This window comes from Pelodiscus sinensis, unplaced genomic scaffold, assembly GCF_049634645.1.
Source record: "Pelodiscus sinensis isolate JC-2024 unplaced genomic scaffold, ASM4963464v1 ctg177, whole genome shotgun sequence".
Taxonomy (NCBI): Eukaryota; Metazoa; Chordata; order Testudines; family Trionychidae; genus Pelodiscus; species Pelodiscus sinensis.
Window position 1 is genome coordinate 105,860 of NW_027465920.1, and position 16,772 is coordinate 122,631.

Genomic DNA, 16,772 nt, shown 5'->3' on the forward strand with positions numbered 1-16,772 from the left:
AGCAGCACCCCAGCTGCTCTGCCCCAGGCGTCCCCAAGACAGCCGCTGCTGAAACTGACCAGCGGCTGACTACAGGAAGCCCCTGCCCCTGGCTTCCTGGAATCAGCCGCTGATCAGTTTCAGCAGCAGCTGACTTGGGGATGCCTGGGGTTCTTAAGTTGAATCTGTATGTAAGTCAGAACAGGCGTCCAGATTCAGCCGCTGTTGAAACTGATCAGTTTCAGCAGCGGCTGAATCTGGACGCCAGTTCCGAATTCAACTTAAGAACAAAACCTACAGTCCCTATCTTGTACGTAACCCGGGGACTGCCTGTATTTCAAAATTATTTCGAAATCACAGGCTTGTTATCCCAAAATAATGAACCCTCATTTCATGAATGATAATGCCTATTTCAAAATTTCTATTTCAAAATAGTGGTAGTATGGAGGCTCCACCGCTTCTATTTTGAAATAGTTCCTCCCCAGGGGCATTCAGAGTAATTATTTCCCAGTGCTTCCTGGGGCTCTAAATCAAGGTAGCGTGTCTACATTAGGGGAGCCTGCCTTGGACTAATTTTGAGTTTTTCTGTAGTGTGGACGTGCTATTTCAAAATAGTGATTTTGAAATGCTAAAATAGCTTATTCTGAAATACGAACATAGCATAGACATATCCTTTATGCTCATCAGTAGAGGTCATATAACACTGCCAAAGCTTTTGGAAACCACACGATCACTGGTCATGCAGCAGCATTCTGTGATAAACATGCTTGGAATATCTTGATTTTCCAGCCTAAGAATCTGTCCAGACTAAGAAAGCCACCAAAATCGAACCAGCACTGATGGAGATGATTACTGGATTCAGCTTTAAATATCCTTGAATATTTTAACTTATGTAAGGATATTTTATTTCTGAATCAGAAAAAGTCAGAGGGACAGACACATGCAGAGAATGCTAATAAAAATCTGTGACTTATATGGGCTATGAAAATGTGTTTGGGTGCTGATTGGAGACAGTATTTTCGGTTATTAGTGTCTTTGGCTGTGTCTACACTGGCATGAATTTCCGGAAATGCTTAAAACAGAATAGTTTTCGTTATAAGTATTTCTGGAAAAAGAGCGTCTACATTGGCAGGCTGCTTTTCCGGAAAAGCCCTTTTTCCGGAAAAGCATCTGTGGCCAATGTAGACGCGCTTTTCCGGAAAAGAGCCCCGATCGTCATTTTCATGATCGTGGCTTTTTTCCGGAAAAGACTACTGGGCTGTCTACACTGGCCCTTTTCCGGAACAGTGTTCCGGAATAAGGACTTATGCCCGAGCGGGAGCAGAATAGTTTTTCCGGAATAGCGGCTGATTTTGTACAGTTCAACGTCGTTGCTTTTCCGAAAATTCAAGGGCCAGTGTAGACAGCTCGCAGCTTATTCCGGAAAAGCGGCTGATTTTCCGGAATAAGTGGCCCAGTGTAGACACAGCCTTTGAGTTTGTGTTTGTATTTCTTTAATTAAGATCTTTCGATAGGAACTTTCTCTTAATTTAAATATAAACAGCCCCTACCACCTCACCCTTTGTCTGTGATGCCAGACATCTCCCACAGTTCTTCTCCATGTCAAAGGCTAGAGCATCTGGAGGGAATAAAAGGACAAACGAAATTTCTTTCTGTAACATTCACCACTGTTTACTGACATAATTATGTTCCGGGTATTACAAAGGATACAGGCCCTCAGATCTTTCAAAGAGGCCTGATAAATATTGAAACCCCTGCGCTTCTGTTTCCTGGAATCAACAGTCTCTAAACCTCACAACCATATGGAGACATAGTATGCGATGAAGATTTCCCGTTGCTTCATCCACCTCTGCCTCCTCTCCCTCCCTTGCCCCCAGTTTGTTTCTCTCAGTCTCCCATTGCAGCGTCTCCTAACCAAGACCCTGCTAAGGCTGCCCTGCAAAGCAGCATTTGTTACACAGATTGGCTGCGTCTAGACTGGCAAGTTTTTCCGCAAAAGCACCTGCTTTTGCGGAAAAACTTGCCAGCTGTCTACACTGGCCACTTTGAATTTGTGCAAGAACACTGACGATCTAATGTAAGATTGTCAGTGTTCTTCCGCAAATACAATTACTCTCCCGTTCAGAAAAAAGCCCTCTTGTGCAAATGCTTTTGCGCAAGAGGGCCAGTGTAGACAGCTGACAACCGTTTTGTGCAAAAAAGCCCCAATGGTGAAAATGGCGATCGGGGCTTTCTTGCGCAAAAGCGCGTCTAGATTGGCCATGGACGCTTTTCCGCAAAAAGTGCTTTTACGCAAAAGCGTCCGTGCCAATCTAGACTCTCTTTTCCGCAAATGCTCTTAACGGAAAAACTTTTCTGTTAAACGCTTTTGCAGGAAATCATGCCAGTCTAGATGCAGCCATTGATTCTTTCACCATAACTGGAACTTTGACTCTGTCCAGGCTCAGGGCTTTGCACTGTGAGCTCCTTGGGGCTATTTACTCAGTATCTATGCAGAGCTCAGTATAATGGAGCCTTTGTTCTGCAGGGACTGAAATACAAATACAATTAATTTGGAAATGGGGACACTGAGGCAGGGGCTGCTTGGCTCAATGGGCCAGATTCACTCTTGTGCTGGCAAAGGGAGGGAGGGGTGGAAGTTTGTGACTTCCCTAGTCAATGGCTTCCCTAGTCGGGAGCAGAGCTTGGCACAGGCTGAGGAATCCCTGAAGTTCAGCCTCAGTTGCTCCCTGTATCAGTGGCCCATGTGGGGCTTTTCACGAGTCAGACTCTGCCCCTCCCCAAAAGAAATAATAAAATTGGCCCCCAAATCATGGTTTGGTTTGTATGTGTGTGGGGGGCAGAGGATCTGGGTGCTCCTCACAGGCAATGCAGTGCATAAGACTCTGCTTCCCATTAGAATTGGCTCCTTTGCTGTTACTGAACATGCTCCAGTGACCAGAACATGCTCAGTAACATCCACTACAGCGGCTGCCCTCTCTCTGCTCTCACTTGAGAGAACAAGCTACCTGCAGGCAAAGGGGAGTGGAGAGGGGAAGTGGGAGGGGAGGGCAGAATTTGTGCAGGGACCAAAAGTAGCAGGGAGGATGGACCAGAGTGCGTGTGGGGGAGGGGAAGGAGAGGGGCTTATGGGTGAATGTGGGGAGAGGGTGCAGAAGCTGGGGTTCAGAAAGGGGGAGTTGCACTGCCCAGTGGGAGATAGAAGGAAACCCCATAATATGGAGGAGCAGAGGGGATAACAGATACCACAGATCATGGCTGTGTCTACACTGGCATGAATTTCCGGAACTGCTTAAAACGGAATACTATTCCGTTTTCAGTTTTTCCAGAAAAGGAGCGTCTACATTGGCAGGCTGCTTTTCCGGAAAAGCCCTTTTTCCGGAAAAGCGTCTGTGGCCAATGTAGACGCGCTTTTCCGGAAAAGAGCCCCGATCGCCATTTTTGCGATCAGGACTTTTTTCCAGAAAAGACTACTGGGCTGTCTACACTGGCCCTTTTCCGGAACAGTGTTCCGGAATAAGGACTTATGCCCGAGTGGGAGCAGAATAGTTTTTCCGGAATAGCGGCTGATTTTGTACAGTAGAGCGTCGTTGCTTTTCCGGAAATTCAAGGGCCAGTGTAGACAGCTCGCAGCTTATTCCGGAAAAGTGGCTGATTTTCCGGAATAAGTGGCCCAATGTAGACACAGCCCATGGGTAAAGCTCAGTGTTTTGGCTGCCAAAACAGGCTGTGGTCAACAGAGAGCCTTGTGTTCCTTGCTGAATGATCCAGCCCAGCCCCAGCTCCCCAGCAGGGAGGGAGGAAGGGAGGGTGAGTGTGTGGGTGTCTGTGTATTTCTGTTTGTTTGTTTAGGGTCCAGCTCAGCCCTGCACCCAGAAACAACAGCTCATCTCTGTCTGACCTGTGGGACTGAGCTGCCAGAGGAGGCTGGATTCAGGGAAATATTTTACCCAGGCACATGCTTCCCCTTATAAAAAGGTTGACGGGTTTTATGCAAGTTTTTGACACTTCACGGAATGCCTGGCTATTTTCTGTAGCAGCCCCAGGCCTCACAGAACCTCCTAGCAGCCAGCTGTGGGGCCACTACTCCTGGTAGCAGCATCATAACAATCCTCACCTCCCTCCCCCCACCTGCATCTTGTGTGCAGGGCAGCAGTGTCTAACTCATTCACAGAAGGAACAGCTCAGGATGGGGGGAGGGTCTCGTTCCTGGATTGTTAAGCAGAGGGACCTTCCCCCACAGCCGCCCTGACTTAAGTGCTGAAATCAGCACCAGGGCGGAAAAAGCCCAGAAATCAAAGAAAGTTTTCTGGCGCTGGTCAGTCTCACTGTAACCAAGGGGAAAGTGTCTCGAAATGTGTGCCTGTGGCAGATGGCTGCGTGTCTGTGCAAGGGGGCAATGAGCCTGTGAGCGAGGGACCCAAGGGCCCGTCTGATCCCTCAGAGGAGAAGCTGGAATCAGAACCAGGGCAGGAAGGGCCCAGAAGTCAGGGAAATGTTTCTCTGGGGCAGTCTGGAGTGGCTGGCCAGAGTGAAGGTTTAGTTGAGGAGCTGTTGGCTGGTGAGGTTTGTGAAATTGAACCTGCACAAGCTGAAATTGAGTTGTGTGAAGAAGCACAGTGCGCGCAAGCTGGCGATTTGGCTGGAGGAAGTAGCAGTGGGTCAGTAAAGGAAGCTGTCTCAGTGTCTAGCTGTATGCTTGAAATTAGCCAGGGGTGTTGGGACAAGGGAGAAACTGTCTCTGGTTGTCTGTCTGGGTGTGGGGAAGAGTTTCTTCCTTGGTCTGAGGAAGGTGCCCCACAGCCAGTGTTGGCTGAGAGCAGTGCTGTTGTCCCAGAGCTGGGTCTGGATAGAAAGAAGGCCCAGAAAGGAGGTGGCTCTAAGTTTGTGTCTGCTGGGGAGGAGGATGCTGTGACTTGGGTAGATCCAGGCAGTGTCTTTCCAGAACCCCAGAGACCAGACAGTGGTGATACTGATGTTGTGCCTGATGCTGCCGTGTTGCTGGAGGAGGGGGCAGCGACTGTGTGGGAGCAGGGTGACCCCTTAGCCCAGGCACAAGGAGAGAGTGAGGGCATGATAACTCTGGAGCCTAATGATGGCGAGGAAGTTTACAGCCATGTAGAGAGATGCAAAGGGAGAGAAGGTGCCTTTGACCCTGTATCTCCTGAGTCTGTCTGTGTGCCTGAGAGGGGATTTTCTGTGAATCCGCCTGAGGGGCCAGAGATTACTCAGGGAGTAAGGGAATTGCAGGAGGAGTAGGTTGTGGCTCAGCAGGGCAAGGCTGCTGCAGAGCCAGAGCAGGGTGAGCTGCTGCTTAAGGAAGCTCATGGGGAGGAGAGTCCTTGGCAGTGCTTGTAGCAAGCAGTTTGCAATGACTGAGGGAGGTGACAGGGGGGTGCTTGGAAAAGGCATTCAAGGGAAGGCTCTGCCTGTAAAGGGCAGTGGCTGGTTGTGTGAGGCACTTGTTTCAGTGCCTGCTGGACAGAATGTGTCTGTTAACAGTGACTCCACTGACTTGGGTTGAGAGAAGCCCAGTGTGGATGGTGTTGGAGAGGTCTCAGAGGGACTGAGGGTTGTTCCAGATGAGGCAGGAACAGCCAGAGTATTGGAGCAGTCTGATAACCAAGGGACTGTGTGTGACCAGCTTGCTGGGAAGTCAGTGTGTGGGGGACAGGATTGTTCCCAGGTGCATGAGGAGAGTGGGAAGCTAGTGTCTCAGATTCAGGAGAAGGACTGTGGAGCTAAGTATGCAGAGCAGAAGAGCTGTGTGGTTACTCTGTCTAGGATGCAGGAGATGGCAGTTAGGCTCCCATCTCTGGACACGGTGGACACCCCTAATCGATCAGGGAAGTTGATATCTGGTTCCATGTGGAAACAGAGGTTGGAGGTGGACAGAGGAGAGACTTGGGAGTCTACAGCTTACTGCTGTTACCCCACTGAGTGGGGGAAGGGGGAGAATTCCAGGGCCATTGTGAGCCAGGGAGTCACGCCCAGCCAGCCCTTTGTCTTGGTCAGGCCAGAAGTTTCAGGCCTGGAGCCCAGAAGACAAGGGGGAGGGGCAGGACTTGCTTTGGCCAAGAAGATTTGCAGTTTGAACCCGAAGGGCCAAAAGTGCAATGGTGTGGGGCCAGAGAAGGGGCCTGATGACGGATGTCAATATACAACTGGTATGGGATTGTTTTGGTTACTGATGTTAATTCTTGTAACCAATGTAGTATTGTTGCAGAGAAATGTAAAGGTATACAATGGGCAGGATCTTATGGAAATACCATGTAAGCTGTCCGGAGATGTACCAAACGACAGAGGGTGTATAAGGGGACATTGTGATGTCGCTAGTTCACGGTTAATGCTTGTAACTGATCTTGGAACTTCTTCCAGGACAAAAAGGGTTCCAGCCAAAAGGTCCTGTGTGGAAAAGGGAAACTGAGGCACGCCACCATTTTGTTTTCGTGGCTAAGTGCAAAAACGCCTACACGATTTGGGGTGAGAATACCTACATTCACACGATGTTAATTGTTGTTCGGAGAGTTGCCGGAGCTGGCCTGGATAAATTCACGATTTTCTTCAGCTCGGGGCAAAATCACCTGACACACTTATGGATCATGCCGCAGAAGCAGATCCAAGTAGCTGTGGTTTTGACCAAGTTCTACCTTGGGTTGGTGAGACAGTGCAAGGACATGGTTGTCAATAGGGCAGACCTTGCAATAAATAATGAAGCCTATTTTAGGCAAACTGGGTTCTCATACTCTCATTCAGCTGTGTACTGTTGTTTCTGCCATTGGGTTAGAACATGTGCTGACGCAGAGCTGCTTGGGAGGGGTGGGGCTGCGCTGCGGTAGCCCAGCTTCCTGGCAGTTGAGGAAAAGTGGGCCCACCGTGTGCAGCAGCTCTGGCCCTCCACTGGGGTTGTGTGGGGCTTGGCTGCGGGGGAGGGTAAGAGGTTGTTGATGGGACATGGTGTCAGGGTAGGGGAGAACTTTGGAAAATCCTGGCCAAAGTGTCTGGATATTCCAAGAACCCACAAGAGTGGCCCTGCCTACTTGCTTATTCTCCCCAAATGCTTGGTGGCCAGCATGTCATGCCAGGATTGGGGGGTAAGTGGCAAAGAGAGAGCTGGACCCTCTTGATGCCAGGGTCTCATTGCCCATCTTCTTCCCTGCCATCGGCAGCCACAGTCCCTTTCAGCCCAGGAAGGAGGCAGGAATGGGGCAAATGAACGAGTCAAGCTGAAGGAGGCAGGCGAAACTCATCTTGCCTCACAGGGCCATTTGCAATAGCTTCTCTCTTGTGCCCTGCTGCTGAAAGAAACACCCTGATAGAGAAGTGGCAGCCCCAGAACCAGGGGAGCAACTGCAAAAGTAGCTCAGTTGGGAGAGTGTTGGACTGAAGCTCTAAAGATCTCTGGTTCACTCCTGCGATTTGACAGAGCATTTTGCCCCTGAGGCAGAATCTTTGTTTGGCTCCTCTCTGGAGAGTGCAGCTGTGCATCTGGGAAGGGTGTTTTCTGTCCTGCTGCTATACCAAGGAGCCAGCAAGCCTTTCCTGTCTGTGCTAGCCCTTCCTCAGCTGGAGGAAGGGGGAGACCTGGGGGAAGAAGCTCTCCTTTGAGCTGGAGTGAAACTAGCCACCCAAGGATCATTTTCTGAGTACCCCCTGCGATCCTCCACTCTGCCTGCTGAGATATCAAAGGGCTTCTAGGGTTTGCTGCTTTGTCCATGTTAGCCCATGTTTTTGTGCAAAAGCGGTTGCTTTTGTGCAGTCTAGACGCACCCACATAGAATAATCAATTCTTATCACATGCATATTATGTGTGTGTGTGTGTGTGTGTGACTCATGTACTCACACACACACACACAAGCACACTCCGTCTTGCTGCTATCAACTAGTTGCTCCCCTTAACTTCACTGGCCAGGTGAGTTAGATGGGGGAGAGGTGGAACCGGGCTTCTGCCGATCCGGATCAATGGTCCGATGCTGACAAGACGAAACCCGGGGTCCTCTGCAAGACACCTCACTTTCATAGCAGCTTCCCTCTTAGGCAAATCTATCCCAGATTCAAACTCTGGTTCTGTGTCCCTTGGTCCTTTGTGCTGCTTCTCTCTGGGTGTTGTCCTGAGGCTGTTCAGAGAGGGTGTTTTCCAAGGAAGGTGCTTGCTTCTAACCCCCAAGGCCCTCAATATGTCTGCTCTTCTTTCTTGAGCCCACTTGACAAGGTTTACTGTATGTCCTTGGGTCTGGCTTCCACCCCCACTTCAACTGGGGTAGCTATCTGGAGGTGCTTGGCTTCCAAGTCTTACTCATTCACACCTCATTCATTCAACAGGGCAATTGATTACAGAGTCGGGAGGGGGGGGGGCGGAGAGTGGGCGGAAGATCTTATTCTACTCCTAGCAAAAGACATTTTTACCACTTTAACTATATACTCAGTTTTCTACAAGTTTTCTATATAGGGTTCTAATACAAAGTTACAAGGTTATATGGAGAGGCACAATGCCAAGTCATATGAAATAATATACTTAATTCATAGATTTATCTACACCACACAAGTGGGTGGCCTCCCAGCCACGCTCCTCCCTTCAGCATTGTCACAGGCAAGACATTTAGACTAAAATACGCCAATAAAATAAATATTGATTATGGGGGAAACTAATTCGATGGGAAAAAGGGAACTTCCAGCAGCTGGAGGACACGTCTTCTGACCTGCAAATCAGACTTGGTTACTGGTGCCAACAAACCCCTGTTCTGAAGGAGACTCTGAAGAAAATCAAAGGTAATGCGAAAGCACCACTGAGGAAGACTTGGCTCAGGGCCCAAGTCCCTTTTAGCCTGCCAAAAAGAGGAAGGAGCTGAGAATGGGGAGGAAATGAGGGGACGAAAGCCACCTCCCAGCAGGCCGGTCCTGCACATCCCTCCTCCCAGCAGGACTCTTTCCTGCTCCATGCAAGCCACTCACAGCGTGTTTCCTTTTCCCATAGCAGCCAGCAAAAGAGAGACAGGCTACTCTGGTGAGAATGTCAAGTGACACACCTGGAGCTTGAACCCATTGCTGTGGCATTATCAATGTCCCACTCTAAACAACTGAGCTAATCAGCCTGCCACAACAGCTTCACAAGTGACCCTTTCAGAAAGGAACCAAGGGCAGCTGCAGGGATGCTGTGGACTCAAGAACGAGATGAGTGGGTCAGGAGAGCTGCTCCCAGACAAAGGAATTAGCTCAAGTCCTAACTTTGTCCTCAAGGAAGAATCAGTTTGACATCCTGTTGTCTCTGGTGGGCCAATAGGATGGTCACTTTGCAGCTCCTGCAGCAGAGCATGCTTTAGAATTTTGCTTTGGGTTTGTGCATCTGTTTGAAGCACAAATCTGGGTTGACTGGAACCTTAAAAAACCTGCTGGCCTGAGTAATCCACTGTGGACACAACCTGCTGTTCTGGGTGCCACTGTGGCTTCATGGAAAAAGTGGACTGTATTAATGCCACATTAATGTCGGCTTCTTCTTGAGAGGGAGCATCAGAGTTCTCGCACAAGAAGCCCTGATTTTCTACAATACAACGTGGCTGTGTCTACACTGGGCCACTTATTCCGGAAAATCAGCCGCTTTTCCGGAATAAGCTGCGAGCTGTCTACACTGGCCCTTGAATTTCCGGAAAAGCAATGACGTTGAACTGTACAAAATCAGCCGCTTTTCCGGAAAAGCTACGCTGCTCCCACTTGGGCAAAAGTCCCTTTTCCGGAACACTGTTCCAGAAAAGGGCCAGTGTAGACAGCCCAGTAGTCTTTTCCGGAAAAAAGCCCCGATTGCTAAAATGACGATCGGGGCTTTTTTCTGGAAAAGCGCATCTACATTAGCCACAGACGCTTTTCCGGAAAAAGGGCTTTTCCAGAAAAGCAGCCTGCCAGTATAGACGCTTTTTTTCCGGAAATGCTTATAAAGGAAAACTGTTCCGTTTTAAGCATTTCCGGAAATTCATGCCAATGTAGACACAGCCCGTCAGTTCACTTACGCAAGAACGCGCAGCCAGTGTAGACAGGTGGCATGTTTTTTTGCAAGAGTGGCTATTTTCGCACAAAATTGTGCTACTGTAGATGCAGCCGCTGCGTCTAGACTGGCAAGATTTTGTGCAAAAGCATTTGCTTTTGCGTAAAATCTTGCCACCTGTCTACACTGACTGCGAGTATTTGCGCAAGAACACTGACTTTGTACTGTGCAAAATCAGTGCTTCTTGTGCAGATACTATGACGCTCCCGCTCAGGCATAAGCCCTCTTGTGCAAGTATTCTTGGGCAAGAGGGCCAGTGTAGACAGGAACGTTAATTTCTTGCGCAAGAAAGCCCATGGGCTAAAATGGCCATCGGAGCTTTCTTGCACAAGAGAGCGTCTACACTGGCACGGATGCTTTTGTGCAAGAGATGTGCTTTTGCGCAAAAGCATCCATGCCAGTGTAGACACTCTCTTGCACAAATACTTTTATCGGAAAAACTTTTCTGTTAACATTATTTGCACAAAATCATGCCAGTTTAGACGCAGCCTGAATGTCTGTCATTTGTCAACCTAGTGAGGAGGACTTTAAACTAGATTCGATAGAGGCAGGTGACCACGTCCCACAGGTAAATAAAAAACATGGAGACCTAGGAGATGGATCAGAAATGGGAGGGAACATGGGCTGTAATAGCAGAGAAAAAGGAGGGACAAGGCAGAACTAGGGGGTAATATCAAATCAGTATCTTAGATGCCTATGTACAAATGCAAGAAGTATGGGTAATAAGTAGGAAGAACTTGAAGTGCTAATATAGAAACACAACTATGACACAGTTGGTATCACAGAGGTTTGGTGGGAAAATATACATGATTGGAATATTGGTATAGAAGGGTACAGCTAACTCAAGAAGGATAGGCAGGGGAACGAGAGGAGGTGTTGCCTTATATTAAACACATACACACTTTGGCTACGTATACACTGGCATGAATTTCCGGAAATGCTTAAAACGGAACAGTTTTCCTTTATAAGCATTTCCGGAAAAAAAGCGTCTACACTGGCAGGCTGCTTTTCTGGAAAAGCCCTTTTTCCGGAAAAGCGTCTGTGGCTAATGTAGATGCGCTTTTCCAGAAAAAAGCCCCGATCGTCATTTTAGCGATTGGGGGTTTTTTCCGGAAAAGACTATTGGGCTGTCTACACTGGCCCTTTTCTGGAACAGTGTTCCGGAAAAAGGACTTTTGCCCGAGTGGGAGCAGCGTAGCTTTTCCGGAAAAGCGGATGATTTTGTACAGTTCAACGTCATTGCTTTTCCGGAAATTCAAGGGCCAGTGTAGACAGCTCGCAGCTTATTCCGGAAAAGCGGCTGATTTTCCAGAATAAGTGGCCCAGTGTAGACACAGCCTTTGACTGAGGTTGAGATGGATACGAGACAGATGTGCTGGAACAGTTAATGGGGTGTGTGTGCATAGATGGTGAGTTAACGGAGTTCACATCATTGTGTAGGAAATCCTGAAGCCTGCCCTTTGTTAAGGTGGCAGCTGGACAAGCAGATGTGATTCCTGGTTCCTTCCTCTGAGCATCCCCTCCAGGAGCCGGAAAGGTTTGTTGCTGGATTCACTAGTCATTAGTATTATTGTTATGGAAATGTTGTAGTTAAGCTCAGTGTGTGCAAGTCTGACCGCCCCGCCTCCGCCCCCGAGATAGCACATCCTAGTGACAGTGTCCCAGTGCACCCCTCAAATCCCTCTTTTAGAGTCAGCAATCTGTCTGAAATGGCTTGCCAAGATTTAAGCCTCCTGCCCGTGTCCATGCTGCTCCCTCGGGACACATGGGGGAGCTCTCTCCACCACATGCCCTGTGGACCACCTGGGTCAGTGCAAACTTTTCTGCGGCCTGCCGGTTGCTAACAGAAGCTCACCGTTAATTACATAATGACGTTCGAGCCATTTTGCTAGTGCTGCAGCTGGAGAGAATGGTTTAATTTAAATTATTAAACAGATTAAGCATTTTAACTTTCTCATGTTAGTTTATCAAACTTCATTTTTAAATAAAGTAAAATATTATATCCAGCACAAAAGGTTTCAATGTTTTCAATATTTATGGCAGGCGCAGGGAAACTTTTTTGGGGTCAGGGGTGCACAGAAAAATCAGTTGGGGACCACACAAGTGAGACGCAAAAAAACTTCTTCCCACACTGCCAATGCTCTCTGATGTGGTGCCAACTGAGACACCTGACTCTTTAGGTGCTCCAGCCCCCATGGGGTGAGGGGAAGGGACAGGGAGGAATGAGGTTCAGCATTTCCCATCGGCCAGATTTACTCTCTTGGGGTTCCAGATTTTGTGGACCCCCTTAGGCTCTGGGGTGGGAACAAAAATGAGGGGTTCAATGTGTGGGAAAGGGCTGCCAGCGAGTGGGACAGGGATGCAGGACGGGGTGAGGAGGGCAGGGACTGGAAAAGAGTTTAGCAGAGGAGAGGATGTGGGGTGAGGTATAAGAGGGAGTTTGGGGGCGAGAAGAGGTGGGGGGAGTAATACAGACAAGGCAAGAAGATGAGAAGGCAGCCAAGTAGCTAGTTGGGAAGGGAGTCAAAGAAGCGGGGAGTAAAGGCAAATGCAGCTTCTGCAAAGTAAAATTGTATCCCCCCCACGTCTTCCCTCCGCTCCAGCCTCACTCCCCTCAGCCTCTTGAGCTTACCCAGCCTGATCCTCTGCATCACCCCATGCCCCCTCCCATCCTGTCCCACATCCCTGTGCCCCCAGCACACTCACTGGCAGGGCAGCAGCACTGGGACAAGGAGAGGTGGGGGGGGAGGGAGAGGGGAAGTGGAATCTCTTCCCTGCCTGGTCCAGCCCTTTGCCTGCAGCTTTGGGACTGGCTCCAGCCTATCTGGGTGCAGCAGCATGCCGGAGAAGGGACTCCCCCCACCGCCCACGGAGAGCAGCATGGCAGAGGAGGCAGCAGGGGTGCACACGCGCAAGTGCATCTCTCTCACGCCCCCTCCCAGCAGGAAGCCAGAGCTGGTACTTCAGCCGCGCTTCTGAGGCAGGAGCTGCAGCCCTGGCTCCCTGCTGTGCAGAGGGGAGGGGTGGGGCTGAGCTCCCGCCCTGACTGCCAGTAAAAATCAGCTCGCATGCTGCTGGCGGCATGTGCACCGGGGTTGCCGACCCCTGCTCTACGTCTTGTGCTCCAGGGGATCTCACCTGAGACCCCACTCTGTCCCTGTTCAGTCAGAGAATGCCAGGGCTGGAAGAGACCTCAGGAGTCGTCTAGTCCTACCCCCTGCTCAATGCAGGACCAACCCCAACTCAATCATCCCCGCCAAGCCTTTGACAAGCTTGGCCTTAAAATCCTCTATGATTTCCCCACCTCCCTAGGGAACCCATTCCAGGGCCTCACCACCCTCCTAGTGAAATCATTTTTCTAATATCGAACCGAGACCTTCCCCATTGCAACTCAAGCCCATGGCTGCTTTTCATCCCCTCTCCCTTACCTATGGAAAGATGCTCTAGGGCTACAGTCCCTTTCCCTCCATTCTCTCTGCCCTACACTCGCCCCTCCCCCCAACCCAGCTGTGCTGGCTTCCTAGAGACTAGCTGTGAGCCCCAGGCTGGACCTACCTCCTCAAACCTGGCTAGCTATGAAAATGACCAGTAGTCCTGTGGCACTTTGGACACAAACAAATATATTGGATCACAAGCTTTCTGGGTAAGCTTTCCCACTTCATCAGATGGGAGCTATGTTCCTAGTCTTAAATTGTTGCTACTGCTTTTAAACTTGTAAATCAAGCACAATAGCTCCCTCTGTCGTCTGAAATTATGAATTACCATATATTGGGTGCATCGGCTGCTCTTAATTATCAATACTGTATCTCATTTCTGTGCACCTTAATTACTTTTAATTATTGCTACAGTATTTCATTACTGTGCATTTGTTGCATGTATTTGGTTTCTAAGATGTACTGCTGAAAATGGGTTTAGGCTATTTTTATTGCTAAACAAAGGATATTTCAATATAAAACCAGGAACAATGGCAGTGTAGTAATTAACAGGGTGCCTGACAGGCAGTTGATCTGAGTTCACTTTCTAGTCAGTGCTGTGGCTTCTTCAGTTCTTGCAATTTTCCAAAAGGATATAGATGTGGAGATGTGCGCTAGTATAGATGTGCAGGTGGAGATGTACAATAGTGAGGGTAGTTGGAACAATTCACCAAGTCCTGTGGTGGATTCTCCCTCACAGACAATTTTTAAATCAAGATTGGATTTTTTTTTCTAAAAGATCTTGTCTACGTCAAACAAGAATTAATTCAGGGAAGTCCAGTGGCCTGTGTTATGCAGAAGGTCGGACAATATGATAATGGTGGCCCCTTTTGGTTTTTTAGTCTGTGAATATAAATATCCCCAGACTGAGTCAAACCAGAATTCCATCTAGCCCAGGGTCTTGTTTCTAACACTAGAGCGTTCCAGTCATTTCAGAGAGACATGAGAAAAAAACTGCTAGCTAACAATGATGGAATCACCTGGCCACAGGAGAAGTTTCTGTCCTAACCCGCATCTGTTAGAGAACGGCCCATGCTCCAAAACAGAAGCTTTTAGAGCCTTGCCAAACCTCTGTGTCTTTTTAATCCTTATTATTGAAAATTGGAATGTTCTCTTTCTCCACATAAACTCCAAATACTCCTAAATGCTGGGCTTTAATAATACCTTGTGACAGAGAGTTCTGGTGACAAATTTTGCACTGTTTGGAACAATATTTTGATCTGATCTGAAGTGGTGGCCTCTCATTTTCATTAAATGTCCTCTTGTTTTCTACTAGTGGAAAGGGGTGAATTAAATAATACTACCAAGTAATATCTGACATACATTAGCATACCATTATCTGTTAATCAGTGCTTTTTTTGGAAGATAAAAGGTGCCGGTACTCCAGGCTCATACTTGCTGAGGAACAAACAAACCCTGTAAAAGTTGTTGAGCAAGAAAAAAGGGGGCGGGGGAGAGGAAATTTGGTTGCGGCCCCTTTAAGAGACAAAACGCTGTGCTGGGAGCCAAAAAAAAGCCTCGCATCCCAAGCAGGCTTAAGTCAGGAGACAAGAGGCACCAGGAAAACAGGTGCCAGTACGCCTGGGGGGAAATGCCATTCGTTTACTATGTGCTGTTAAAATAAGTGACAGTATGCCGTACCGGGCTGTTCCATCACAAAAAAAGCATTGTCTGTTATTATTACAATACACCACTGTAATTTTATTTATTTATGATGTAGTAGAAGCACTTATGTCCTTCCCAAAGAGGAATCAGCCCAAAGACAGAAAAAGATTGCAGGCAAAGGGTACAGCATCATAGATATAGTAGCCCAATGTCTGTGACTCTGTAACGCTGAATGCTGGCTGTTCCCTTTGGGCGGCACTCGACTGTAGTAAAGTTTTTTATACCAACGTAACCTAGATGGCACTACAATAAAGTGGGTGCCAAACTGTTTGGAAAATAGTGCCCAAGGTTTGGTTATCAGTAGTTTACAGTCAGGCTGGAAGGGCATAATGATGGTGTCCTGCAGGGTTCAGTTCTAGGTGCATTTTTGTTCAAAATCTTCATCACTGCTTTAGATAATGGCTTGAGATGGGGTGAGACGGGGGAGGGGCATGAGCAGTCACAATCCCCCAAAATGCATGGGCCAGGGGAGCCTAGAGAGCTGGGGCTGCCTTGCTGTACTTCCTCTGCTGCTGCCCATGTGAGGGGGGATGGGGCAAGGCAAAGGCAGAGCAGGAGAGGAGTGGAACAGGTACAAGGTTACCCCAGCCCTTGCCCAGCACTCCAGGTTCCTGGGACCTACTGCGGCCGCAGCATGGAGGAGAGGGAAGGCCTGTTTCAGTGGTGGGAGCTGCCACGTGGCAGGGGTGGCTGTGGCTGGGAACCAGACCTGCCACATGCCCAGGAGGGAGGAGTGTCTGCTCCAGCAGTTGGGAACACGTGTTAATAAGTTGGGTGTCACAGCAGCACGCATTCAAACCAGCGCACATGACCTCAATATTGGTGCACAAAACTCACTCCACTCATGGTTGGAAAATCTTAGCAGGAACAAAATCAGAAACTGCTCCTGGTTGCAGTCTTACAAGGGAGCAGCTCTCTACAAACTCCCTGGCCTAGCCCGTGGCTCAGCCCCAGGGTTATATGCAGAGCTGATGGGGCTGCGGGGGAAGCTGAAGAGATGTGATTCAAACCCTGCGGCAGGGCCTGGCAGGTGAGCTGGGTAGCCCCAAGTGTTTGTAATTCAGGGTTGGTGGTTGGGATCCCCCACCGCCATCCCTGGGGGCTGCTATGGACTCCCTAAGCCTCGGCCCAGAGTAGGTGGAAAACCAGGGTCTCCCCATCATAGCCCAGGCTCCCTGGGCGGCTCTTCCCGCAGTCCGGCTCTGGCTTCTAGCCTCACCCCCCCTCAGCCCCATGATCCCCTCCCACCGCAGCCTAATCCCCTGCAGCACCCCATCCCCCCGCAATGCAACCCCTACCCCCTCATCCTCCCCTCACACATCCCTTCACCCCCCTGCTTGCCCCCCATCCCTGTGCCCCCAGCGCAGCAACCCCAGTCCCGCCCCCATCCCGGAGCAGGGGATGAAGCCGGGGGAGGGGGGGCGGTTAACCCCTTAGTTCCCGGGAGCCTCACGCCCAGGCCGGGCAGGGGCAGCCCCTGGGGAGCGGGGCTGGGGCAGGAGCCAGCGACTCCCCGCGCCGGGCGCTGCTGGGGGGCGCGGCGAGGCTGGAGACTCTCCCGGGGCGGGGCTGCCCGGTCCCACGCTGCCGCCCCCGCAGCCGGACCGAGCCCTGGTCAG